General features: G+C 43.7%; 1 long non-coding RNA gene across 5 annotated transcripts in view; it reads left to right on the top strand.

Moving 5' to 3' along the window:
• The first annotated feature begins 7,579 nt into the window (after nt 1-7,579).
• LOC307196182 overlaps nt 7,580-26,553 on the top strand; it is a 166,085-nt gene continuing 147,111 nt past the window's right edge. The window contains exons 1-2 of one of the 5 annotated variants that reach the window (XR_013831056.1): nt 7,580-7,733; nt 16,565-16,627. This is a non-coding gene — a long non-coding RNA (uncharacterized lncRNA). Of the gene's footprint in view, nt 7,734-16,326; nt 16,724-26,553 lie in introns of those variants that run through there. The other 4 variants (XR_013831057.1, XR_013831058.1, XR_013831059.1 and 1 more) reach the window with 4 other exon arrangements.

Raw genomic sequence — 26,553 nt, 5'->3', positions numbered from 1 at the left:
CAGAACCCAGTATAGAAGAATTTATCAGAAAGATTACTATCCTAAAACCTAAGAGCACAGCAAGCAAGTTGATACAAGGAAAGTACTTCAGCAGTAGCAAGGAGTGGCCATTTGGATCACGTAGGAAGACCCAGGCCTACAGAGACCATACACAACATGGTCCCTAAGACTTCTTCCATCACTGAGGAGTCACCACAATTGGAGGTCTCAGATGACCAGCGCTTAGGAATACAATGACTCAGAAGAAAGTCAGAATTAACATAAGAGAGACTCGATACGGAGTCCCAGAAGGTTCAATGGGGGCTTCTTGACAGCCTCTTTCCTACAGTGCTGAACTTAGTAGTACTTAGTAGTACTAGAACTTAGTAGTACTGAGGCTACAGGCTGAATCCAAGTAGCCACCTGGAGGAACACGATGTCTACAAACAAGGTTTGATGGACACCTTCACAAAAGTCTTGGTCAGAAAGCTTCTGAAGGCCATTATGTATGCAGAATAGTTAAGAAGGATGAAAATTTATTCTCATTAGCCTTATGTGAAATCTGTCATGACTTTGTTTCAGGTGTTTTCTTCAAATATTTGTTATGTTAAAGGAGAGTAGCTATTAAGTTTCTACTCCATACAATGAAGGGTTTTAAGAGCTGGGGAAGATACAACTACATACAGTGTTCTCCTCTAGTTAAAGGTATAAAGTACCTATGGAATAAAGACAATTTACCACATGAGGAGACTTAAAAGTAAGTTTCACATAAGAGATGCAGATGAGTCACATTAGAATTTCAAAGAAAGAACCTCTTTGAGTCAGATGGGCATGGGCAGAGAAGGCTTAAGAAGTTCATTTGTGTCTCAAAGGGGCAGCAGGACCTTAGAAGTTGAAGAAGATTAGGAGAGTTTGGTTAAAGACAGGGGATATGACTGTTACTGTTACAGGTTGAATTGTTTCCCCCCCCAGATTCATTTGTTTAAGTCCTAATTGCCAGTGCCTCAGAGTGTGACCTTATTTGGAAATAAGGTCATTAGAGATGTAACTAGTTTAGATGAAGTCATATTGGAGTAGAGTGGACCCCTAGTCCAATATGACTGGTGTCCTAATAAAATAGGAAATTGGAATACAGACACACATCCATAGAAAAAACACCATGTGAGAACTGGAGTTAGGCTGCCACCAGGAAAGGAACTGCTAGAAGCGAGGAGAAAGTCCTGGAACAGATCCTTCCCTAGCACTTCCAAAGGGAGTCTGACCCTGCTAACTTCTTCATGTCAGACACGTAGGCTCCAGAACTGTGAGACAATAAACTGCGCTCAGTTTGCAGTACAGCGGCCATAGGAAACTAATATAATGACCAGAAATACAGAGGCAAGAAGGTACAGGGCAGGTCCTAGCAAATGCTAAGTCTATAGATGCTACTAACATCTAACACTTTCAGAATGCTTATGTGCTTCATGTGCATTTTTTCATTTGATCCTCACAACCACTCTATAAAGTAAGCTCTACTCTCATCCCGCTTTATGGATGGGAAACAAAGGTTCCGATTGGTTAAGGATTGTCAAAGGCCACACAGCCAGGAAAGTACAGGGGTTCATAAGAGAGATATTGAAAGAGATGAGGAACTGAAGTGGGACAGAGTGTGATGCACCTTTCCATCTCTGCCATTAATGCATTCCTCTGCACCAGACACAAATCACAGACTAGCAAAAATACACGGCTGAGGAAAATACAGCCAGCACGTTTCACACCTAGAAGAGACCAATAACATGGTCCTGGAATTCTCTCATCTTAGCAATGAGAATTAATATCCAAGAGAAATTAAAAATTGGTATAAGTCCAAATCAAATATTGTAGAGTTACCACTAGGGACCATGCCTGTGGCTCTCAGCCCGGTATCTCTTGACTCCATCACCTACCTGTTTAAACAACATTGACCAGGGAGACCTCTGGGCCATGAGCCCTGTCTCCCTAGCTTTCCTTTTAAAGGGAGATCAGCAGAGTTACCACTGGCTAGAACCTGCCCATGTCCAGATGGGAGATTTCCAATCGGTGGTGCCCTGCCCTGGGTTTTGCACCCACTCCGTGTTCGGACAAAAAGAAAAATGATACCTCTTCTCTGAATTGACACATTATTCTTTCGCCAAGCATGCAAAGTGCTCTTCCCAGGCCTTCTTGGTAAATATTTGCCTTGACTCATCGTAGGTCTGAAACATTGGCTGTCCAGAGAATCAAGATGGTGATTTTGGACTTTTGGAATCTGGAACCCGTGATGAATAGAAATATGACCTTGCGTGCCGTCAGAGGCTCTGGTCTGCCAAGGGAAAACGTACTTTATACAGCCACAAGCTTGACCTCCGACAGCCTTAAAAGGCCTCACATACTCAAAGGTGCATTACCAAGCCTTACACTAATTCATCATGATGGCTAAAGTGCTCTGTGTAAACCACAGGAGAGCTGAGTCCCCTGGGCACCCAGGAGTCAGCATTAACTGCTTCGAGTTTAGCATAGGGAACCATAAGTGAACATAGGGTAGAGACTATTTGCATATTGTTTGCAGTAAAGCTTAGAAATGGTTCCAGATGTCCCAGTTGAAACCTCCCCAAAAGTTTATCCCAGGGTGGGACCCAGCCCGGGCCAATCTAATAGCAGTTTTACCCAACCTCTCTCTTCTGACTCTGAATCAGAGTTTGCAGGTTGCAACAAGAATCCTCAAGACAAATTTTTATTCTGAGCAGGCTGGACATGATTTATTAATTCACTTTTGAAATAACAATTGCAGTGGGGAGGGGCCAGCTGAAGGCCTTAATTACATTAGAAAATATGTCTCACTGTCGTCTACCCCCATCCAGGGTACAGAGCACATAATTATCATAATTTTCAAATTTTATTAGTATTATTATTATTTGAAAAATCTGATGGAGAGCAGACTATCGACTTAGCTACTTTGAAGCAGTGGCCAAGTCACATTCGAACCTCCGAATAGACGATTTCCCCAACTTGCTTGTTAAGGCCCTGAAATGGTTGAGCATCTACTGGCTGTTTCTAGCCTCAGATACTATTTTTCCAACAGAACGAGCTTCCCAGCCCCTCTCGACTTTGTGCTGAGAGGGAAATGCTCAGGTGTGCTGTTGCCAGTGATTAGGCCAGCCGGGAACTCTCCTTGGACGGGAGGTTGGAAAGCCTTTGGGATCACGGCCTCTCATCCTTGTTAAATGACTGTGAGCGTGTCTGTGTGTGTGCTGTCACATGCACACCTGCCTAGAGGGAAGAGGTTTGCTTTCATTTTTAAAGTCCCAGAGTGTTTTTAAAGAGAAAGCCGCACATTTGCGGATATGCACTTGGGAGTCTGTGTTCAGTAGCCAGGGTGCCGGGCAGACGTCTCAACTGCGATCACTGGCTTTGTTATCAAGTTCCCCTGTCTTACGAGAGCCTCTGTCTCCGGGTTTCTATCTGTCACCCTAGGCCACGCAGACCCTCCCTCTGCTTCTTTGGGTGGCTGTGATGTTTATCAAACTAATGAGTTCAGTCCTTGGGTCAGCACTAAAGTGGCGAGTGTGGCCGCCCTGTGCCCCGGGGGGTTCCCTTTACCTATACATTATCTGCCTTCCATTTGCCAAGCCTCCTCATTCCACGTTTCTTTGATCCTCAGATACTAAGGAAACTCGGGGTGGAGTGAAACCATTTTGAATAATTCAAACTCTCTGTTCAAGTGACTCCATTTAGAAAAACAAAACAAATCAAAATGACTTCTTTTAAAAAATAAAAAGTAACAAAAAAGGAGTAGGAAAGACCCATTTCGTTTGTAAATAAATCATCATTCTGCAAACTCTCCTAACCCAGAAAGCTATCCAATGGTTTTCTGAATAGAGAGCAGCAGAGTAGATAGGACAGTGGGTTTGACCCAAGTGACCTGGAGCCCAGCCCCGGTGCAGCCACTCTCCAGGGCCAAGACCTGGTGAGTAAGCGTTGCCTGGTGCACCCCGGCTTCAGTCTCCTCACAGCTAAAAGTCAGAGGCACGGTACTGGGTCGTCTTACAGAACTTCTCTGAGGATCCTATGATACAGCTCACGTTGGTGTTGGTTAAGATCATTTGAAGTGCTTTGAAAATTCAAGAATGCATTATCAGAACTGACTCAGAGCCTTGAACACAGTAGGAACTGAATAAACATTTCTTGAAGGGAGTAGACTCCCTATTCTCCGTTTTATAACAAGAAACCACATGGATGTTTCACTATCCCCTGAAATGACCCAATTCCTGCCTACATATTCCCTGAGTGCCTGGGCTCAGGTTTTCTTGGTGAAAAGAATTTTAAAAGCAAATCTATCCCAATCTCTCTGAGAAAGAAAGCATTTTATTCTCACCCAAGGACATAGACAAAACTTGTTTATATGGAGCAAATGACGACATTTTAGAGTCAGGAAAGTCTGAAAATGAAGGAGCCTAAGAGAAATTAAGGTTCCGTTTTATCTCCCTACTTCATTTTCAGAGAAAGAAACCAAAGTTCCTGAACTGTTTGGCTTTGTTACGCAGCCGAGGAAGGTCTCTGATTTCCTACCAGGTACTGTAACCTTTGTGCCGCCTTTTCACTGGTAAGATTGCTCTAGGAGAATATAACTTCAGAAAACTGCTGTTGTCTGAATGCCTTGCTTTACAGAGGAGAAGCCTGAGGTCCACATGGCCCTCTGCTGAGTCTGAAGGAGGAGTAGCTACAGTTACCTGGAAAGACAGAGGAAAGCCTTTTTCTCCAGGCTCCGAGCAGCACCCTGGTGACCTGTGGTGGACAGCTGTTTTTTGGGGAGAAGCTATACAAAAACTTTCCTCTCAGAGGTGCTCTATTCTTCTCTAAGGCCGTATCTGACAAAGTGCTCGCTACTTCAGCGGTCTCTGGTGGAGATGACAAGAGGCAAAAGTGCTGTGTTCAGAGGAAACGCTCCTTTCCCAACCCCTCCTCACTAGGAACAGCCACTTCTCTCTTCAGGTAACAGGCAAATATTGTTGAGCCCCTGCTGCTCCTCCCAGCATTCGCTTTGGTTTCTTTCACCCAACTGGATAAGTTGGTCTTCTCCTCAGGTTAGGAAAAAAGAAGAAAGGTTTTCTTCTTTGGCTTTGTTGGTTGGGTTGTATGAGATCTGACAAGGAAGAGTCAAGACCAAGGAAAGGAGTTTAAGAGTCGAAGCTTCTTTAGGTCTTGCTAAGCAAGAGTAAATGCACCTTTAAATAGGCGGGTACCACGTGAAGCTGGTGCATCCCTCCCTCCTACCCAGTGGTTTCAGGATGCAGCTCTCTGATACCTATGGAAAAAATGATTAAAGCTTTCCCTGAAAGACATATTACCTCCAAGCACTATTATTTCAGAGATCAGAGCCTCTCCACTTGGACAAACACCCTGGATACCTGAAAGGAAGGGGAATAAATGGGCCATGAAACCCCAGGAGTAGAAGGAATAAAATGACATAGTATCCTAAACCTGAACACACTATGGTCTACTGTTGGTTTTAAAAATTAAAGCGTACTCCACCTAGAGCTTACACTTTCTGCCAGCCCTTCAGTATGTGGGAAGATACGTGTTCACAGTTCCTTTGGGAGAGTGTCAAGAAGAGAGACGCAAATGGCTTGTGTTTCAGCTCTTGCCACAAACACCCCCTCCTCCTCTCTAACTCCAGACTCCTCTAGGCCAACTGTCTTATTCTGTAACCTATCTATATGGTGTTACTGCTAGTGAAAACATCTTGATCATCAAAATATGAAAAGCTGGAGCACATTGAGATGGGTCGCACTCTTTGGAGTGTAACATAGGAAGAAAGCCCATTCTTCCTAGAGAGAAGCTGACTCAACTTGTGAGTGCTAAAGTCAGCCTGGGAGGCTTGCAGATCCACTGGTCTGCAGTCTAGTTTCCTCCATCCGCATCTCTGTAGAATTTCCCTCATCCCCGTACACACGTCCCATTTGCCCCTCTGCTCTTTCGGTCTTATCGTGGATACCAGTTTCAAACGGATTTGACCTGCTGGAAATTGGATGGAACATGACAGTGCCTCCACTGAACTCTTTGGTCAGCTTGGGAGATGGCAGAGCTGATCCCATGAGGTATGGGGGAGGAAGTGGAAGATTAAGACCTCAGCGAGGCAGCCAGAGAACATGCCAAGGTGATCCAGTCAAGCAGGAGGCTGAGTGGTACCATCTGTGTTGTGGCTTTTGGGGCGGTGGTGAGCAGGACACAAGGGCAGCAGAGAACAGTGAGGCCCAACACCTGACCAGACCAGCAGTGCTCATTCCCTTTGGCTTATCCTGAAACGGAAGAGTCGCCTTTGGCTCAGACGCTTTTAAAGAATTCTTCACCTCCCTTGTCTTGAACGTTTACTGTCAACATCCCACTTCCTGCTCCCATTCTTCTCCCCGTTTTGGAAAGGTGTAGAAGAAGTACCATATGTGGACTCCCTCCGCTGACATGTTTCTAAAAGACCTTGTCGACTGGTACTCATTGTTGTGACTGCAGACTTCCATTCATCCTGGCTGCTGTCGCAGACTTCTTTTGCTTTCACATTCTCGGCCAATCCCACATTCCCATGTTGTTTCGTTGCCACTGACAAGACTTCAGCTTCCAGAGTCTCCTACTTCACCATTGCAACAGCCTTCCTAGCTGTCCTTCAGCGTGTAGCCCTCGATCTGTAGAGCTCAGGGTGACTTTAGCTGAAGGCTCCTGCTACTTGGAGCCCGTTTTCCCCTCTGCCAAGAGAGCCCAGGCACCACCTTGACTCCTTTATTCACGGTAGAGGCTGTTGAGAAGCGTACGCATTTCAGGTGGGCTGTGTTTAGGAACTCAGAGCACATCATTCACAACTTATCTCTGTTGATATGCGCACTGTTGACCCGCACCTCTCAAGGCCACCAATCAAGGCTGCAACTTTCTATCTCCAACAAAACCCCTGTGATTTGATGGACTCACTGGGCAATATTAAAACCTGAGGAGGGAAGCGGAAAGGGAGGCTTTATGAAAGTAACTTCACAACACTATCCAATTATTAGTATGCTTTTTCATAATACCGACGGTTTCACATTTTATTGAGAGAGAGAATTTTTCCCTGGCTCTCTTGGGAATGATTTTATTGAAAGCATCAGAAAGAAGAAGATGGCTGCAATCATTTCCACAGTGCCAGGGGTCAGACTCTTTGACTGGTTTGGTGTAATGTGCACATATAAAATTTCACTCAGTGCTTATTCATTGCCTTTTATTTAATATATAATCTGGTTAGATCTACTTTTGTTTCTTTACATATACTGCTTGCCTGCCTTACACTCTTCCTTTGGCTGCTTTAATATGTATATATTAAATCATCTACATCTCTATTTTTCTATTTCCTCTGATCAGGAGTCTTGCATGAAGGGAACACTTCTTTGCTTTTGCTCTTTTTACACAGTAAGTCCAGTGGCAGAGGTAGAAATGTGCATTTATCCATAGCAAAGCACTTAACTGGTGATAGCCATTTAGTTTAGAATGCTGTTGTCCCTTCAAAAGTAAATGCTTTCTCCTTTCCTTCCCCTCTTTCCTTTCCCTGTATTCCATACACATTCCCATCCAATTAAAAATCAGTCTCACTGAAGGGGAGAGGGGGAAGATGGCGGAAGAGTAAGACGCGGAGACCACCTTCCTCCCCTACACGTGGAACAACTCCTACAGAACACCTACTGAACGCTGGCAGAAGACCTCAGACCTCCCAAAAGGCAAGAAACTCCCCACGTACCTGGGTAGGGCAAAAGAAAAAAGAATAAACAGAGACAAAAGGATAGGGACGGGGCCTGCACCAGCGGGAGGGAGCTGTGAAGGAGTAAACGTTTCCACACACTAGAAGCCCCTTCACGGGCGGAGACTGCGGGTGGCGGAGGGGGGAAGCTTCAGAGCCGCGGGGGAGAGCGCAGCCACAGGGGTGCGGAGGGCAAAGCGGGGAGATTCCCGCACAGAGAACCGGTGCCGACCGGCACTCCCCCGCCCGAGAGGCTTGTCTGCTCACCCGCCGGGGCGGGCGGGGCTGGGAGCTGAGGTTCGGGCTTCGGTCGCAGCGCAGGGAGAGGACTGGGGTTGGCGGCGTGAACATAGCCTGCAGGGGGTTAGTGCGCCACGGCTAGCCGGGAGGGAGTCCGGGGAAAAGTCTGGACCTGCCGAACAGGCAAGAGACTTTTTCTTCCCTCTTTGCTTCCTGGTGCGCGAGGAGAGGGGATTAAGAGCACCGCTTAAAGGAGCTCCAGAGACGGGCGCGAGCCGCGGCTGAAAGTGCGGACCCCAGAGACGGGCATGAGACGCTAAGGCTGCTGCTGCCGCCACCAAGAAGCCTGTGTGCGAGCACAGGTCACTCTCCACACCCCGCTTCCGGGAGCCTGTGCAGCCCGCCACTGCCAGGGTCCCGGGATTCAGGGACCACTTCCCCGGGAGAACGCACGGCGCGCCTCAGGCTGATGCAACGTCACGCAGGCCTCTGTCGCCGCAGGCTCGCCCCGCACTCCGTGCCCCTCCCTCCCCCGGCCTGAGTGAGCCAGAGCCCCCGAGTCAGCGGCTCCTTTCCCCGCACTCTGTGCCCCTCCCTCCCCCCGGCCTGAGTGAGCCAGAGTCCCCGAGTCAGCGGTTCCTTGAACCCCGTCCTGTCTGAGCGAAGAACAGATGCCCTCCTGCGACCTACACGCAGAGGCGGAGCCGAATCCAAAGCTGAGCCTCGGCAGCTGTGCGAACAAAGAGAAAGGGAAATCTCTCCCAGCAGCCTCAGGAGCAGCGGATTAAATCTCCACAATCAACTTGATATACCCTGCATCTGTGGAATACATGAATAGACAACCAATCATCCCAAATTGAGGAGGTGAACTTTGAGAGCAAGATTTATTATTTTTTCCCCTTTTCCTCTTTTTGTGAGTGTGTATGTGTATGCTTCTGTGTGAGATTTTGTCTGTATAGCTTTGCTTTCACCATTTGTCCTAGGGTTCTATCCGTCCGTTTTTTTTTTTTTACTTAAAATTTTTTTTTCTCAATAATTATTTTTTATTTTAATAACTTTATTTTATCTTGCTTTATTTTATTGTATTTTTTCTTCTTTCTTTCTTTCTACTTTTTCTCCCTTTTATTTTGAGCCATGTGGATGAAAGGCTCTTGGTGCTGCAGCCAGGAGTCAGTACTGTGCCTCTGAGGTGGGAGAACCAACTTCAGGACACTGGTCCACAAGAGACCTCCCAGCTCCACATAATATCAAATGGCGAAAATCTCCCAGAGATCTCCATCTCAACACCAGCACCCAGCTTCACTCAACAACCAGCAAGCTACAGTGCTGGACACCCTATGCCAAACAACTAGAAAGACAGGAACACAACCCCACCCATTAGCAGAGAGGCTACCTAAAATCATAATAAGTCCCCAGGCACCCCAAAACACACCACCAGACGTCGACCTGCCCACCAGAAAGACAAGATCCAGCCTCATCCACCAGAACACAGGCACTAGTCCCCTCCACCAGGAAGCCTATACAGCCCACTGAACCAACTTTAGCCACTGGGGACAGACACCAAAAACAACAGGAACTACGAACCTGCAGCCTGCAAAAAGGAGACCCCAAACACAGTAAGATAAGCAAAATGAGAAGACAGAAAAACACACAGCAGATGAAGGAGCAAGGTAAAAACCCACCAGACCTAACCAATGAAGAGGAAATAGGCAGTCTACCTGAAAAAGAATTCAGAATAATGATAGTAAACATGATCCAAAATCTTGGAAATAGAATAGAGAAAATGCAAGAAACATTTAACAAGGACCTAGGAGAACTAAAGATGAAACAAGCAACGATGAACAACACAATAAATGAAATTAAAAATACTCTAGATGGGATCAATAGCAGAATAACTGAGGCAGAAGAAAGGATAAGTGACCAGGAAGATAAAATAGTGGAAATAACTACTGCAGAGCAGAATAAAGAAAAAAGAATGAAAAGAACTGAGGACAGTCTCAGACACCTCTGGGACAACATTAAACACACAAACATTTGAATTATAGGGGTCCCAGAAGAAGAAGAGAAAAATAAAGGAACTGAGAAAATATTTGAAGACATTATAGTTGAAAACTTCCTAATATAGGAAAGGAAATAGTCAATCAAGTCCAGGAAGCGCAGAGAGTCCCATACAGGATAAATCCAAAGAAAAACACGCAACGGCAAATATTAATCAAACTGTCAAAAATTAAATACAAAGAAAACATATTAAAAGCAGCAAGGGAAAACAAATAACACACAAGGGATTCCCCCTAAGGTTAACAGCTGATCTTTCAGCAGAAACTGTTCCGGTCAGAAGGGACTGGCAGGACATATTTAAAGTGATGAAGGAGAAAAACTTCCAACCAAGATTACTCTACCCAGCAAGGATCTCATTCAGTTTTGATGGAGAAATTAAAACCTTTACAGACAAGCAAAAGCTGAGATAGTTCAGCACCACCAAACGAGCTTTACAACAAATGCTAACGGAACTTCTCTAGGCAAGAAACACAAGAGAAGGAAAAGACCTACAATAGCAAACCCAAAACAATTAAGAAAATGGGAATAGGAACATATCGAAAATTACCTTAAATGTAAATGGATTAAATGCTCCCACCAAAAGACACAGACTGGCTGAATGGATACAAAAACAAGACCCATATATATGCTGTCTACAAGAGACCCACTTCAAACCTAGAGACACATACAGACTGAAAGTAAGGGGATGGAAAAAGATATTCCATGCAAATGGAAACCAAAAGAAAGCTGGAGTAGCAATTCTCCTATCAGAGAAAATAGACTTTAAAATAAAGACTATTAGAAAAGACAAAGAAGGACACTACATAATGATCAAGGGATCAATCCAAGAAGAAGATATAACAATTGTAAATATTTATGCACCCAACGTAGGAGCACCTCAATACATAAGGCAAATAGTAACAGCCATAAAAGGGGAAATTGACGGTAACACATTCATAGTAGGGGACTTTAACACCCCACTTTCACCAGGGACAGATCATCCAAAATGAAAATAAATAAGGAAACACAAGCTTTAAATGATACATTAAACAAGATGGACTTAATTGATATTTATAGGACATTCCATCCAAAAACAAAAGAATACACATTTTTCTCAAGTGCTCATGGAACATTCTCCAGGAAAGATCATATCTTGGGTCACAAATCAAGCCTTGGTAAATTTAAGAAAAATGAAATTGTGTCAAGTATCTTTTCCAACCACAACGCTATGAGACTAGATATCAGTTACAGGAAAAAATCTGTAAAACATACAAACACATGGAGACTAAACAATACACTACTTAATAACCAAGAGATCACTGAAGAAATCAAAGAGGAAATCAAAAAATACCTAGAAACAAATGGCAATGGAGACATGATGACCCAAAACCTATGGGATGCAGCAAAAGCAGTTCTAAGAGGGAAGTTTATAGCAATAAAATCCTACCTTAAGAAACAGGAAACATCTCAAATAAACAACCTAAACTTGCTCCTAATGCAATTAGAGAAAGAAGAACAAAAAAACCCCAAAGTTAGCATAAGGAAAGAAATCATAAATATCAGACCAGAAATAAATGAAGAAGAAATGAAGGAAACGATAGCAAAGATCAATAAAACTAAAAGCTGGTTCTTTGAGAAGATAAATAAAATTGATAAACCATTAGCCAGACTCATCAAGAAAAAAAGGGAGAAGACTCAAATCAATAGAATTAGAAATGAAAAAGGAGAAGTAACAACTGACACTGCAGAAATACAGAAGATCATGAGAGATTACTACAAGCAACTCTATGGCAATAAAATGGACAACCTGGAAGAAATGGACAAATTCTTAGAAAGGCACAACCTGCCAAGACTGAATCAGGAAGAAATAGAAAATATGAACAGACCAATCACAAGCACTGAAATTGAAACTGTGATTAAAAATCTTCCAGCAAACAAAAGCCCAGGACCAGATGGCTTCAGAGGCGAATTCTATCAAACATTTAGAGAAGAGCTAACACCTATCCTTCTCAAACTCTTCTAAAATATAGCAGAGGGAGGAACACTCCCAAACTCATTCTATGAGGCCACCATCACCCTGATACCAAAACCAGACAAGGATGTCACAAAGAAAGAAAACTATAGGCCAATATCACTGATGAACATAGATGCAAAAATCCTCAACAAAATACTAGCAAACAAAATCCAACAGCACATTAAAAGGATTATACACCATGATCAAGTGGGGTTTATTCCAGGAATGCAAGGATTCTTCAATATACGCAAATCAATCAACGTGATCCACCATATTAACAAGTTGAAGGAGAAAAACCATATGTCATCTCACTAGATGCAGAGAAAGCTTTCAACAAAATTCAACACCCATTTATGATAAAAACCCTGCAGAAAGTAGGCATAGAGGGAACTTTTCTCAACATAATAAAGGCCATATATGACAAACCCACAGCCAACATCGTCCTCAATGGTGAAAAACTGAAAGCATTTCCACTAAGATCAGGAACAAGACAACGTTGCCCACTCTCACTACTCTTATTCAACATAGTTTTGGAAGTTTTAGCCACAGCAATCAGAGAAGAAAAAGAAATAAAAGGAATCCAAATCGGAAAAGAAGAAGTAAAGCTGTCACTGTTTGCAGATGAAATGATACTATACATAGGGAATCCTAAAGATGCTACCAGAAGACTACTAGAGCTAATCAATGCATTTGGTAAAGTAGCAGGATACAAAATTAATGTACAGAAATCTCTGGCATTCCTATACACTAATGATGAAAAATCTGAAAGTGAAATCAAGAAAACACTCCCATTTACCATTGCACCAAAAAGAATAAAATATCTAGGAATAAACCTACCTAAGGAGACAAAAGACCTGTATGCAGAAAATTATAAGACACTGATGAAAGAAATAAAAGATGACACAAATAGATGGAGAGATATACCATGTTCTTGGATTGGAAGAATCAACATTGTGAAAATGACTCTACTACCCAAAGCAATCTACAGATTCAATGCAATCCCTATCAAACTACCACTGGCATTTTTCACAGAACTAGAACAAAGAATTTCACAATTTGTATGGAAACACAGAAGACCCCGAATAGCCAAAGCAATCTTGAGAACGAAAAACGGAGCTGGAGGAATCAGGCTCCCTGACTTCAGACTATACTACAAAGCTACAGTAATCAAGACAGTATGGTACTGGCACAAAAACAGAAATACAGATCAATGGAACAGGATAGAAAGCCCAGAGATAAACCCACGCATATATGGTCACCTTATCTTTGATAAAGGAGGCAGGAATGTACAGTGGAGAAAGGACAGTCTCTTCAGTGAGTGGTGCTGGGAAAACTGGACTGGTACATGTAAAAGTATGAGATTAGATCACTCCCTAACACCATACACAAAAATAAGCTCAAAATGGATTAAAGACCTAAATGTAAGGCCAGAAACTATCAAACTCTTAGAGGAAAACATAGGCAGAACACTCTATGATGTAAATCACAGCAGTATCCTTTTTGACCCACCTCCTAGAGAAATGGAAATAAAAACAAAAATAAACAAATGGGACCTAATGAAACTTCAAAGCTTTTGCACAGCAAAGGAAACCATAAACAAGACCAAAAGACAACCTCAGAATGGGAGAAAATATTTGCAAATGAAGCAACTGACAAAGGATTAATCTGCAAAATTTACAAGCAACTCATGCAGCTCAATAACAAAAAACCAAACAACCCAATCCAAAAATGGGCCGAAGACCTAAATAGACATTTCTCCAAAGAAGATATACAGATTGCCAACAAACACATGAAAGAATGCTCAACATCATTAATCATTAGGGAAATGCAAATCAAAACTACAATGAGATATCATCTCACACCGGTCAGAATGGCCATCATCAAAAAATCTAGAAACAATAAATGCTGGAGAGGGTGTGGAGAAAAGGGAACACTCTTGCACTGCTGGTGGGAATGTGAATTGGTACAGCCACTATGGAGAACAGTATGGAGGTTCCTTAAAAATCTACAAATAGAACTACCATATGACCCAGCAATCCCACTACTGGGTGTATACCCTGAGAAAACCATAATTCAAAAAGAGTCATGTACCAGAATGTTCATTGCAGCTCTATTTACAATAGCCAGGAGATGGAAGCCACCTAAGTGTCCATCATTGGATGAATGGATAAAGAAGATGTGGCACACGTATACAATGGAATATTACTCAGCCATAAAAAGAAACGAAATTGAGTTATTTGTAGTGAGGTGGATGGACCTAGAGTCTGTCATACAGAGTGAAGTAAGTCAGAAAGAGACAAATACCGTATGCTAACACATATATATGGAATCTAAGAAAGAAAAAAAAAGTCATGAAGCACCTAGGGGTAAGACGGGAATAAAGACACAGACCTACTAGAGAATGGACTTGAGGATATGGGGAGGGGGAAGGGTAAGCTGTGACAAAGTGAGAGAGTGGCATGGACATATATACACGACCAAACGTAAAATAAATAGCTAGTGGGAAGCAGCCGCATAGCACAGGGAGATCAGCTTGGTGCTTTGTGACCGCCTGGATGGGTGGGATAGGGAGGGTGGGAGGGAGGGAGACGCAAGAGGGAAGAGATATGGGAACATATGTATATGTATAACTGATTCACTTTCTTATAAAGCAGAAACTAACACAGCATTGTAAAGCAATTATACTCCAATAAAGATGTAAAAAATAAAAAATCAGTCTCACTGCACAGTCAACAGAGAGTATTTTTAAATACAATAGATTTTTCAGTTGAATTATTAAAATGCAAAAAACCAAATCCAAGAGCTAAGTTTCTAAGGAGAGCTTTCTGACTAAAAGCTTCTAGTCAAAGGACATGAGACCCAAGGAGACAGACGGAAAATGATCATTTTTATCTGTGAGAGTCCAATAGCTCTCAAGATACGGGACTCCTTGATAAAGTTGGCTTAGAGGATGACACTGAGTCCTGGACCAAAATGGTTGCTTCTTATACCTCTCCAATGGATTGATGCCTAACTGAGTCTTGTTGAAAAGTTGAACTATAGGTTCCCAATTTGTTCAGTAGCCTATTATAGAAAGATCCAAAAACATTGCCTAAATAAAACAAATGTACTTATCTCCCACATAAGAGTAGTTTGTAAGGAGGCAATCTAGGGCTTCCAGGGTAACTCCGTTAAGTCATCCAGGGCCTGTATTCTCCTAAGTTAAGGCTTTGCAATGTTATGAGTCTGTACTTGTGATCCAATTAAGTGTACCCCCTCACTCCTTAAAGAGACTTTTCAAATATTCCATGTAACACTCTCACTTTCATCTCTGTGGCCAAAACTTGGTCAATGGCCATACTGAGTTGCAAAGGAGGCTGGGTCACCTAGTCTTTTAGCTAGATAATATTGGGCTTGCTATGCGTCAGGGTTCTTATTTCTAAAGAAGGATAGAAAGAACATTGAGAGGTACCTAGCAGTCACTACAAAACTTGGCTGTGAAAGGATTATTTCTATAATCTAAATCTAATCTTATCTCCTTCCTGTTGACTCCCCATCATCTATAATATAAAAACCAGTCTTATAATAATGATATACAAGTAGGATGGCCATATAATTTATCATGTAAACTGGGATATCCTTGAGAGTAAAAGGGACACCAGGACAACAGGGGTCTACTGACTGTCCCAGGAAAGTTGGTATGAATGATCCAAGTCCAAACCACCTTTCAGAGCTCATCTCTCTCTCATTTCCCCAACAGCACTTCATTCTGCATCTATAACAATAATTAAAATTTCCCCAAACACAACATGATTCTCTACACGTCATCACTCTGGTCTGGAATTCCCTGCCAATCTTATATCTGGCAAATTCCTATTCATGCCCTCTACCTCCTACCCCAGCTCAGCTGTTGCCCTGAGAAATCTCCCCTAACCAGTCTCTCTCAATTTTCAGAGGCTTCATCACTTCCTTTTCTGTGCTTTTTTTCCATTGAAAATTATTTGCTTTCATGTTTACCTCACTGTCAGAATAGGCTAGGTTATGGTATGGCAACAGCCAAACTCTTCAATATTTATTTATTGCTCACACTTTATGACCAACTCCAGTTGGCTGAAAGGCCCTGTTCTTGGTAGTTTATTGTAGGGTGACTGAAGCTACAGTGAATTTGATGTCAGGAGCCAAGTGTCTGTGTCCAAAAGGACGAGCCAAGCCAGAAATAAAAAGGTGGGAAGTGAGCTCCAAGAAAAAGATTGGGATCACCATCCTATTTCTCAACCCAGATATATAGGTCAATATTCCAGGGCTTATGGGATAAGTGATCACTGATCAGAGATGAAAGTTGGCTGAGTTCTGCTCTGATATTAGCATTCTGCCAGGAACATGCAGACAGGTTTGGTGAATAAGAAAGAGAGAGAGAGAGAGAGAAGACATCCCTGAAAGTCCCTCAGATGGTGGGAAGAGATGACAAACCTTGTCTAACAGGAGGTATGCTGCAGATAACTGAGGAATGGTCAGTTATTATCAATAAAACTAAGTCCATCCTTCCAACCCATGTTTTCATGTAGGCATGCCACATCTCTTCTTGCCTGAGTCATCAGAGATGCGGTTGCCACCTTCTGAAGAGCCGAGTAAGTACACGGGAGTTGACTGCCCCTTTGCGCGGCAAGTTGGGGAGGACGTCACATCCACTGGCATCCGCCTGCATGATTGGAAGGTCTGGGTCGGTAAGCATTCCATTTAGTTAACTGTTAATGACCATAAAGGATGATGGGGAGGCCCTTAGTAGGAAAACATCCTGAAAAGAAAAGCTATTCTAATTAACACTCGGAGGTGCACATTACGCTCGGGGAATGGCGGCTACTAATAACAGTGGCGATGATATGCAAAATTCCTTAGAATATGTGAGCTAGGGGCCGCCACATGGTTTTTCAGTGGCTCCTCGTCACACCATCCAAAAGGCTGCTCAAGGCCAAATACATAAAACGTTTGGCACAAGGAGTGTGGAAAATGTTCCAATGATGCGTTTGTTCAGTAAACAGAGCAGCCACTGGTGTCACAGGCCAGCCAAGGCAGAGGAGGAGAGGGCGAGATGGCCCCAGCCACAGTAGCAAAGAAAAGGACTGAGCAGCAAGAACTGAGAAAAAGGACATGGGAAGCAAAGACCTTGAAAGAAAATAGTACTGGGCTCCACTCCAGGCCTGAATTTATGAAGACCCTGGGCCAATACAAACTAAAATGGCGGCATCCTTTCACAGAGGGGCTTCACTGTCAGGCACTATTATTCCAATTGCTGGCGCTTGAATGAAATGTGGTATAATTGGGTCTCCAAGCCTCCGCATCAGGCGACATCAGTTGCCATTTTTAAAAATGATGGTGGCGGGGAAGGAGATTCCTTTTTCTTTTCAGTGTTTTGAAGTTGCCACACTCTCTGTGCCACTTGTACACTATTTGGAAGGACGGTGGGACTCCTGGAGGGGTCTAAAATGCCAGTGGCTGAGCCCATGAAGAGATATGGGGAGTTGATGGCAGAGGTGCTAAATGTACCAGAGGAGGCAGGGTTAAAGTGGGTCCCATGACACGTCTTTCTAAGTCTCCCTTTTCGTGCCGTTTTTCTTCCCCATCAAAGAGTGGGTTCCCCGCCCCCCTTCCTCTGGCTTTCCTTCTCTCCATTTTGCATATAATGACTGGGATCTTGTCCAGCTTTGGTATTTTTTTGTTCCCTTGGACTTATTAATGTGACGTCTATGGTTGTGAGTCAGAAAAATTGCTGTCAGAAAGAAAAACCTATTCCATGCCAAATGGATAACTCCTCCCCCGGTGTGGCACTGTGGATACACATGCCTTTGTGTGTGCTGTTTGCTTCAATGCTGTTTCCAGATTTGGGGTGCAGGTAGAGGAAGGAGAGAAACTTGGGGAATATTTAAGCATCTTTGTATTCTTCAGTTATACCTACAAAAATAGAAGCAAAGTTGTGGGGTTTTTTTTTCTTAATGTGTGTGTATGTGTATGAAAATTGTCTTTAAAGCAAAAAGACAATCTGAGTTTTAGACTCTCCTCTGAGCAGCAGAGTAATATTCAGAACATAATTCCCTCTGGTCTAAAATGCTTTCCTTCCCCACCAGTGAGCATCTCCTTCCCCGTTAGTCTTAATAGAAGTAAATAAATATAATTTGCAATGTAATCTGGAATCTTTGCTTCAAAAGTCCCTATGCCAAGGGAAAACTGGCAAATACAGTTTAAGCCAATGTCTTCCAAAAATAGTTCTTATAGTTTCAGGTTTTTTTTTTTTTTTTTTGACTGTGCCACACAGCATGTGGGATCCTAGTTCCCTGACGAGGGATCGAACCTGCACCCCCTGCATTAGAAGCTTGGAGTCTTAACCACTAGACCGCCAGGGAAGTCCCTATTTTCAGATTTTTTTAATACCCAGTTGAGGAATCAGAGACTCCTCCTATATCACATGATGTCATAGTATGAAACTAAAACAAATATGAAAGTGCTGTTATGACGTTCTTTACAAAAATGTAATATTTATCCCTAAGCATAGAGTCAAGTGGGTAATAATATGAGATTGGCACTGGTTCTGAAAAAAAGAAATGCTTTTTTTCCACCAAGTCCGTGTGTCACATTATCAAGTATGGGGAAATTTTAGAGTGTTGCTAACTCAGGCATTGTGGTCTATAAGAGCACATGACCTCAGTTTTACTTCAGTTAAAAGGTTGAGTTGATTCATGTGGTGGTCTTGGGAGAGCCACTTCCTCTCCCTCACTTCTCATCTGTAAGATGGGCTAATAAATTCTTCTCTCCATACCCCACCAATATCCTGGGAAGAGACTCATAATAGACTCACTCAGTCATCATGCATTTATTATTCAACACACAGAAGTGTACAAGGCACTTACCAAGGGGCTATGTATGTATGGGAAAGCATCACCAGTCTCTGCCTCCTTAAGCCTTCCCTTCCCCTCATTGACTCTTCTAACAGCATCCTTGACTGCATTTGTTCTCTTAGCTGTGAAAGGCAGGAACACCAGATGGTCCCAACCCCCAACTCCTAAAGGAACAGGAAGCAGATACAGACAGCGTCCCATCTCTCTCTGCTCTGATAATGGTCTTGGACGCAGTAGATACTGGGCTGAGAGGTAGAACCAGACGGTCATTTCTGACAATGGGTTTCTCTCTTTATAACTAACTGCTGGAGAAACAGGCCCCAGGCTGTTCAGGGGGCTGCTGTGAATTCCTTTTGCCTTCGGTGAGGCCAACCCACAGAGCTGAGAGGGACTGTGAGAATGTTATTGCAACTTCTTAATTCAAAACATCTCTAGCAAGAGACTTCCCGGGATGGGGCTGGAGGAAATGGGGCTGCTCAGCTGGGATGAATTACTGAGAGTGCTGGGTTATTTTTGCCCCCTAGTGGTTAGAGGCTTAGGGACCCCCATGAGCTAAATGGTTCTCGGCACCAGGAGGATATTCACCACTGAAAAAAGGAGGCCGTTGGGTGGAGCAGAAGGACACCACATAGAATCAGCAGATGGTCTGACCTCAGCTCTCAAGACCCCAGTCCCCACACCTGCAAATTGAAAAGGATGGACTAGATCACAAAGAATTCTTTCTTTCACTTTTATTAGTATTTGACTCCAGAAACATAACCTGTGGCACTGCGATTCCTCCCACATGTTTCCTAAGGGCAACAGAGGCGGAGCGTAAGGTCCTGCAACTTGCTCACTGAATCTCACAACATTGCAAAAACATGTGAACATGCCATTGATTCTTTTCTTCCTGTGTCGACTTTCTAGGCTTTCGGATGCTTTCTACTACAGTAGGGGAATAATGACTCCATAGCATCTGTACAATTTAAAGTCAAGCTGCAGACATGCATTTCTCTGGCTAGTGTTTCCAACTCAGAGACTCCTTACCACTTCCTCTCATTTTTTGGCCTAAAGAGAAATGGATTGCGTGCTCTTTTCTGGTGCTGTACCAGGTCTGCACGAAACTCAAGGTATCATTTAATCAAAGTCAATCAAGTTGAGAGGATGAAATGGATTGGAGGTACATTATTCAAAGGGAGTTAGAGTTAAGTTTTCAGGGCACGAAAGTGACCCTGGGTCACCAGGGAGTGTCAACAAGAAGAATTTCAGGTAACTAGGAAAAAATGGATTGCACTGTTCAGTTAAAAGTGGCGGAAAATAAGAAACCCATAAACTCCTTTACTAAAACTTCTTTCTGTCTGGCTAGAGTGAAAACGGAGACAATGAAATCATTTTCAGCAAATTATTAGTGCAATATATTTCTTTTCCTTTCAAGAAAAGGAAACTAAAGGATGGTTGTGGCCTTTTGTTGTAGATAGCTTTTCAGAACAGTATAACGTAAACAGATTATCTGCAGTGTTTATTCAGTGTGAAAAAACAGTTCCAAGAGCCCCAGGTGCTTGCCAAGATCATAATTGTACCTTCTTAAATACTTTCATTACTTGGAAGCACAATAAGTGAGGCTGGGACACATGCTTTCCATTTTCTTGTCAACAAAACACCTCCAAGAAATTAAGCTCTATTTTCTCTAGAAAATTTCTCTAGAACTATTCAGAGTATATGAAAAGGAAAGGGAGGTGGGGCTTTGGTTTAATTTCTTTATGACCTTGAAAAGAAGCACATAAAATCTCCCCTCCAAAGGAAAAAAAAAAAGAAAGGTCGTGGCTCAAATGTGGGGTACAGGGTGCCTCAAAACCAGAGTATTTGGTTCAGCGAGGATTCAGGAGTGCAGAGTGTTCAGGAAACATGACTGGATTGACACACAGTAGGTTGTTTTGTGGAAGGAGCTGAGCCATGCTGGGGTGTGAGGGGTGCAAGGAACCATAGAACGAAGTTCAGATTATATACGGGAGAACTCACTGGGCCAAGTCCCCTTCCGCAGGGGCTTGCCTGCTCATAAGGTGAAGGGGGATCCAATTCTGCTGGTGCATTTTAGTAACTTCTGAATCAGTTAGCTATCCCACGCACCCAGTCCCAGGATAAAAAGTCAGATTAGCCTCTGTGCCCCTAACCTCACAGGAGGTTTCGTTCATAAGGAGAGCGTTTCTCTGTCCTCCCTCCTAACCTGTCCTTTTTCCTCTCACCTTCAGTCACTGTATTTTCACCAGCTTCTTCGTCAGGCTTCAGTCCCTCCGGGTATGCCACAGCTGCTTGTATACATATACAAACATGTACCTTCGTGGAGCCCCTGCTCCATTTTTCGTAGTTTGATCATCATATGATAGTGGTGAAAGTTCTCCTAGACCTGGAGCATCCTGAAAAGATACAGAAATCAGAAATGACGCAAGGCAAAACTTCAACAAATTTTCCGTATCTGTGTTCCTCTCTTTGATCACATTCACCTCAAAACCACTGCTTGGAGGGGTATGCTGGCTTCTAGAGAGTGTGAGAGAGGGACAGAGAGAGTCTGTGTAGGAACTGAATGAACTGGAACTTGTCTAATCAAAATGGTCAACTAATTAGAATTTTTCTGCACGTGAGTTTTAGGGGAAATGAAAAGGAATCAGGGAATTCACAATATTAAACTCCTCTGCTGGACACTTATGCACGCATTATTTGGGTTAATCTTCACACACACCTTCCCAGGTAGGTTTTTCTAAGCCCATTTTACAGACAAGGAAACTTAGGCTCAAAGAGTTTAAAACAGAGGCCAGCAAATTATGTCCCGTAGACCAAACCTGCTCCACACCTGCTTTTGTAAGAAAGTTTGTTAGAACTCAGTGCTACCCGTAAGTTTCGGAAGCTCCTTCAGGCGACCACAGCGTAGTTGGGTCGTTGTTCCAGAGACTGGATGGTCTAGAAGGCCATACTGAAGATCTGGTTTTTTACTGAACAAGTTTGTCAACCTCTTGTTTCAGTAGTATCACTATCTTCACCCAAAACATATGTGATACAGAGAGGATTTGACCGTTAACCTTTACCTTTCTGGTCCCAGACCCTACTGGATTTTGAGACAAGAAGCAAGAAAGTACAATGATGTCAGGATTTTTTATTGACTGAGCACAATTGCAAACCATTATTTTATTTATAAAAAAGAAAGAAAAAATTACACTGGAATGCTCTGAGGTCAGTTTTAGAATTAATGCAATCTTTACAAGTCCTACTTCTGTCCTGGAACTCAGGGATGGTGGAGAAGTACTCCATGATCTCCACAGTTGTATTGATACATTCATCCCTATTCTTACTAAAGCAAAAAAATGGGTTAGGACAGTGCTTTCCATACTTTAATGTGCGCACAAATTACCCAGAGTTTCTTGTGAAAATGCAGATTTCGATTCAGTGATTCTGGGCTGGTGCTGAGAATCTGCATGCATAATGAATTCTCAGCCAATGATTACACTGCTGGTCCTCGAGCCACACCCTGAATGGAAAGGGTTAATACACTCATGTCAAAATCCTCAACCAGAAGGTTTTTGGGTCAAACATAAATTACTCAGAAAAATCAAATAATCTCTACATTTTCCCATAATCATCAGGATCGTAGTCATTTGATGAAAAGTGACAGATTCAGGTTAGTTTACGTCACTAGTTCACGTTGTACGGTCCCAGGGTAGAGCGGCATCAGCAACCTTTGGACACACCTGTGTTCTGTGTTCTGCCAACCCTTCCAAGGTGATTCTGTGCTACCAACCCCTTCTGGTGATCCTGATGCATGCTAAAGCTTGAGAACCGCTGGTTTATGCGATGGATAATTAATCAGGATTTGTTTGTTTACTTATTCTGTGAACATCCTGTAAATCTCTTTTATATGTTCAGTCTTTGTCTATACAGTGTGTACATCTTTACCTAGCAGGGGAAATAGGAAAATAGTGAAATGAGGAAAGACACATTCTGACATGATTCCAGGCCTTTCTTCCCCTGGAGAAGGGTGCAGATATTCCATAGTACAGCTATTATTTGACATCAGTCAAATATTTGATTGAACTTTGATATTCCCATAGCAAAGTTTCTTATTTGGTGAGTAAAGCCTGCCACGTATGCCTGTTCCACATTCGTCTAAGATGAAGTATGGCCCTGATAGATCCCGGGGAAAGCTCTGAGAGGGCAGGGGAAGGTGCCTTTGATTTTTAGGACTTTTTGCTCGATTTCTTATTGTTCCTTCTTCTAGTACCATGGTGCTTTCTTTTGGACAACTACCTGAGGATCTTAAAAAAATGAGATTTTCATGAAATTAGGCGAAAAGTCTTCACATATGAGTCAGACCGTCATGTGGCGCCTCAGATGATCTCAGCTCATGTGGGAAGCTTTGGGCTGCACAGCTACCACTTCAGGGGTGAACGGGTCTGTGTGCATCCTCTCCCTGCCCTGGCTTTTTCCACTGTTGATGCCGGTGTGAGTGACGCTGCAGGACCGTTGAGGACTCACGTGTGTACAGCCCTAGAGCGTGGGGAAGCTAATGCCCCGTGGAATGAGCCTTTGACCAACGGTATAGGCAGAAGCCAGCAGATGAATCTCCCCCCTCCTACCACTAACCAAGTGTTGTGAGACACAGCTGTCACACAGCATCCTTGTAGGATCAAGCGGACAACGTGAGGTGAGCAGGGACATGTGCTCCCCAGCAGGGGCCAGTTGAGCAGTGCACTCTCTTTCCTGTCTCACCCCCTTTGCTTTCCTGCGCTTTCAGTTCCTAAGCAAACTGGAGTGCATTCATTGGGCCCTAGACTCTGCTTCCTGTGAAACTCAGGTGAAGGCGCCATATTATATAAAGACAGAGGCCAGAAACTTCTTGTTGATCATCTCACAGTCTTCAGTAGAAGCTCTAGCTTGTGGAGGACATTTGAAATTTGAAAGGTGGGGTTGGGCTCTTAGTTTATGGCAATCCGATTACTTCAGGGTGGATGCAAAGAGCTCCTTGGGCATGGAGGGTAGGTAGGGTCGTGGCAAAGCACAGAAGTCCACCCAAACAGGGTAACTGTGTGAGGGGGAAAATCCACCCTACTGCCCGAGCTTCAGAAACACCCTCAGAGAACGGTCCAAACCCCTGCCCAGAACCACTGCCTCGGGATCTCCTGGAGCCGGTATTAAATGTTTATTATGTTTTACATTTCCAAGCATGATTCTGATAGGCAAGTAGGGTTGCAAACCATTCGGGTAGCATAAAAATACACATCGGAGTGAACAGATGTGGTTCTGAATGTCTCTTTCCCTTATTTGTCTCAGGACCTTGGGTAAGTGATTTACCTTTTGTGAACATCAGTTTCCTCATCTCTAAAATGGGGGTGATGATAACACCTACCTCAAAGAATTGTGTTGCTTCAGTGAGCTCATAAAGCACCTGGAACAAAGTGTGTGCTCGACCGCGGTTATTTCCTGGCCCCCCTCCCCCCATCCCTTTTCACTGTTCTCGCACCGAGTGCACATTGCGTCCTCTCCAGCCACGCTCTGTTACCTGAAACCCTGCTGCTCTCACCTGGCTCCTCCCCACTCCTTTCCCTGTTGCACCTCACTGCCTGGAATTCCCATTCTCCAGGCCTACCTGGATTACCCTTCTGTGAGATCTGCCTGAACTCGGCCGTTTCCATAAAGCCTTCTTTCACCACTTCATTTTGCAGCCCTCTCTCCACCGCTGAACTTTCTGGTACTTATTGTCTTTTCCACTTAGCATTGATTCCTTTGCCTCCTTGTTGTAACTTCGCATATCCCGAGTTACCTTCTGAGGAGATCACACTGCTCGAAGGAAGGCACCGTGTCCCAGACTTCCTGGGACCCCTTGGTGGCCACTTTGGCACTTGTAGCATTGGTTGCTAGTTTTGGTTGGAGTGGCTATTCTCCTTTCCCGGAGAAAACTGAGTATGAGAAAAATGCTACCGTTTACGTACTCCCAGCCTCCAATCCTGAATCCAGCCAAACTGCTTAACAACAGAAAAGTGTCTGTTTTTTCCCAGTTTGGTTTAATGATTTTCCTGCAGATCCACAACTCTTTCTATCACAAAGAAATCATTTTATCCTGCTGGGTAATTAATACAAATGTACAGTATGGCAAACACGTTCCTGCAGACTCTGCTTATTTCGCTGGTAAATGGCAGGAAATGCTATACAGTACACCTGGGACGCCCTGCAGTTTGAAATTAGAATATAAAGTGCCTCCCCATTCCTCCTACTTGGCCAGGATACTGGTCTGGTTGTGCAAATCTTTCTAGTTAGACATGTAATAAACTGGGATGATGGCAAATTCATTTACTTCCCTTTAGCTGAAAATTAATAAAGATTTTAATTCAAAGCTTAAAAAAAAGACCCCGCCGGGCTTCCCTGGTGGCTGTGGTTGGGAGTCCGCCTGCCGATGCAGGGGACGCGGGTTCGTGCCCCGGTCCGGGAGGATCCCACATGCCGCGGAGCGGCTGGGCCCGTGAGTCATGGCCGCTGAGCCTGCGCGTCTGGAGCCTGTGCTCCGCAACGGGAGAGGCCACAACAGTGAGAGGCCCGCGTACCGCAAAAAAAAAACAAACCCCACCACCCTGTTTACTAGACGGGGTTGTGCTATGGTGTTGGCTCTCAGTTGTGAATTCATTCAGAAAACATATGCCGCATACAAATTTGTAACCAAATCTTTAGAGTTTAAGGTATTTGCCAGTACAACTCCTTGGCCAAGCTCTAGTTCTGTGTGATGTCACATCTGTATGAGCCCTGTGATAGCATTAAACTGGCCACAGCTGTTTCTGATTGAAGCGCTAGAGCCCTCTTAAAGGCAGGCTGCACCTCCTCTCCGCCTCTTCCCTCCCTCTTCCTGAGTGGCTTTCTTTAACAAAAGGACTCCTTTATGAACATCGTCAGTGGGCTTTAGCTGGTTATTCTCACAGCAAGTTTGTAGTGACTTGGTTCAGCCTTGGAATGGTTTTGTATACCCACATGCAGGGAGCGCACACACACACACACACACACACACACACACACACACACACACAAGGTCCAGAAAGGTTTTCTTCTTGACAATTGCTGTGTAACTCCTTCCTAGGCCTGTGTGCTGGAGTACAAAGTAAACACCTTGGCATCTTCCTTTCTGGAAAGAATAGTCCAGTCCAGAACAAGCAGCTTGTGAGAAACACCAAACCTCATCTCTTCCTGGAAGGGAGGCATCAGGGTGGGTGGTATACACTTTGCTGACATCTACCCCCTCTTTCTGTTGCCTGATGTGCTCTAGTTCAACAGTGGTCCCATAAACTGTTTCTTAAAGGGCCAGATAAGAAATAGTCTAGGCTTGCAGGCCACACTCTGTCACAACTACTCAGTTCTGCCATGGTAATGGGAGGCATCCGTGGACACTTCATAAGTGTCTGACAAAGTCTATTTACAAAAGCTTGCATTGGGTGGGACTTGGCCCATTGGCCTAGTTTGCTGACCCTGCTCCATTCAGAGTGTGGTGGCTGGGTGACAGTTCGAAACTGTCTAGAAATGTTCCACGACATGGTAAGTACAGAAACTGAAGGGAATGGTTAGCAACTTCTATAGCAATGTGACGCTGCCACGGCATTCGAGTGCATGAGCAGTGCCTTCCTTTCTCTGAAGAAGGAGCAGACTAGTTCAGATGC

Source organism: Stenella coeruleoalba (genome assembly GCF_951394435.1).
Source record: "Stenella coeruleoalba genome assembly, chromosome: 13".
Lineage (NCBI taxonomy): Eukaryota > Metazoa > Chordata > Mammalia > Artiodactyla > Delphinidae > Stenella > Stenella coeruleoalba.
The sequence above is the reverse complement of the archived record's forward strand: the minus strand, read 5'-3'. Positions and strand labels throughout refer to the sequence as shown.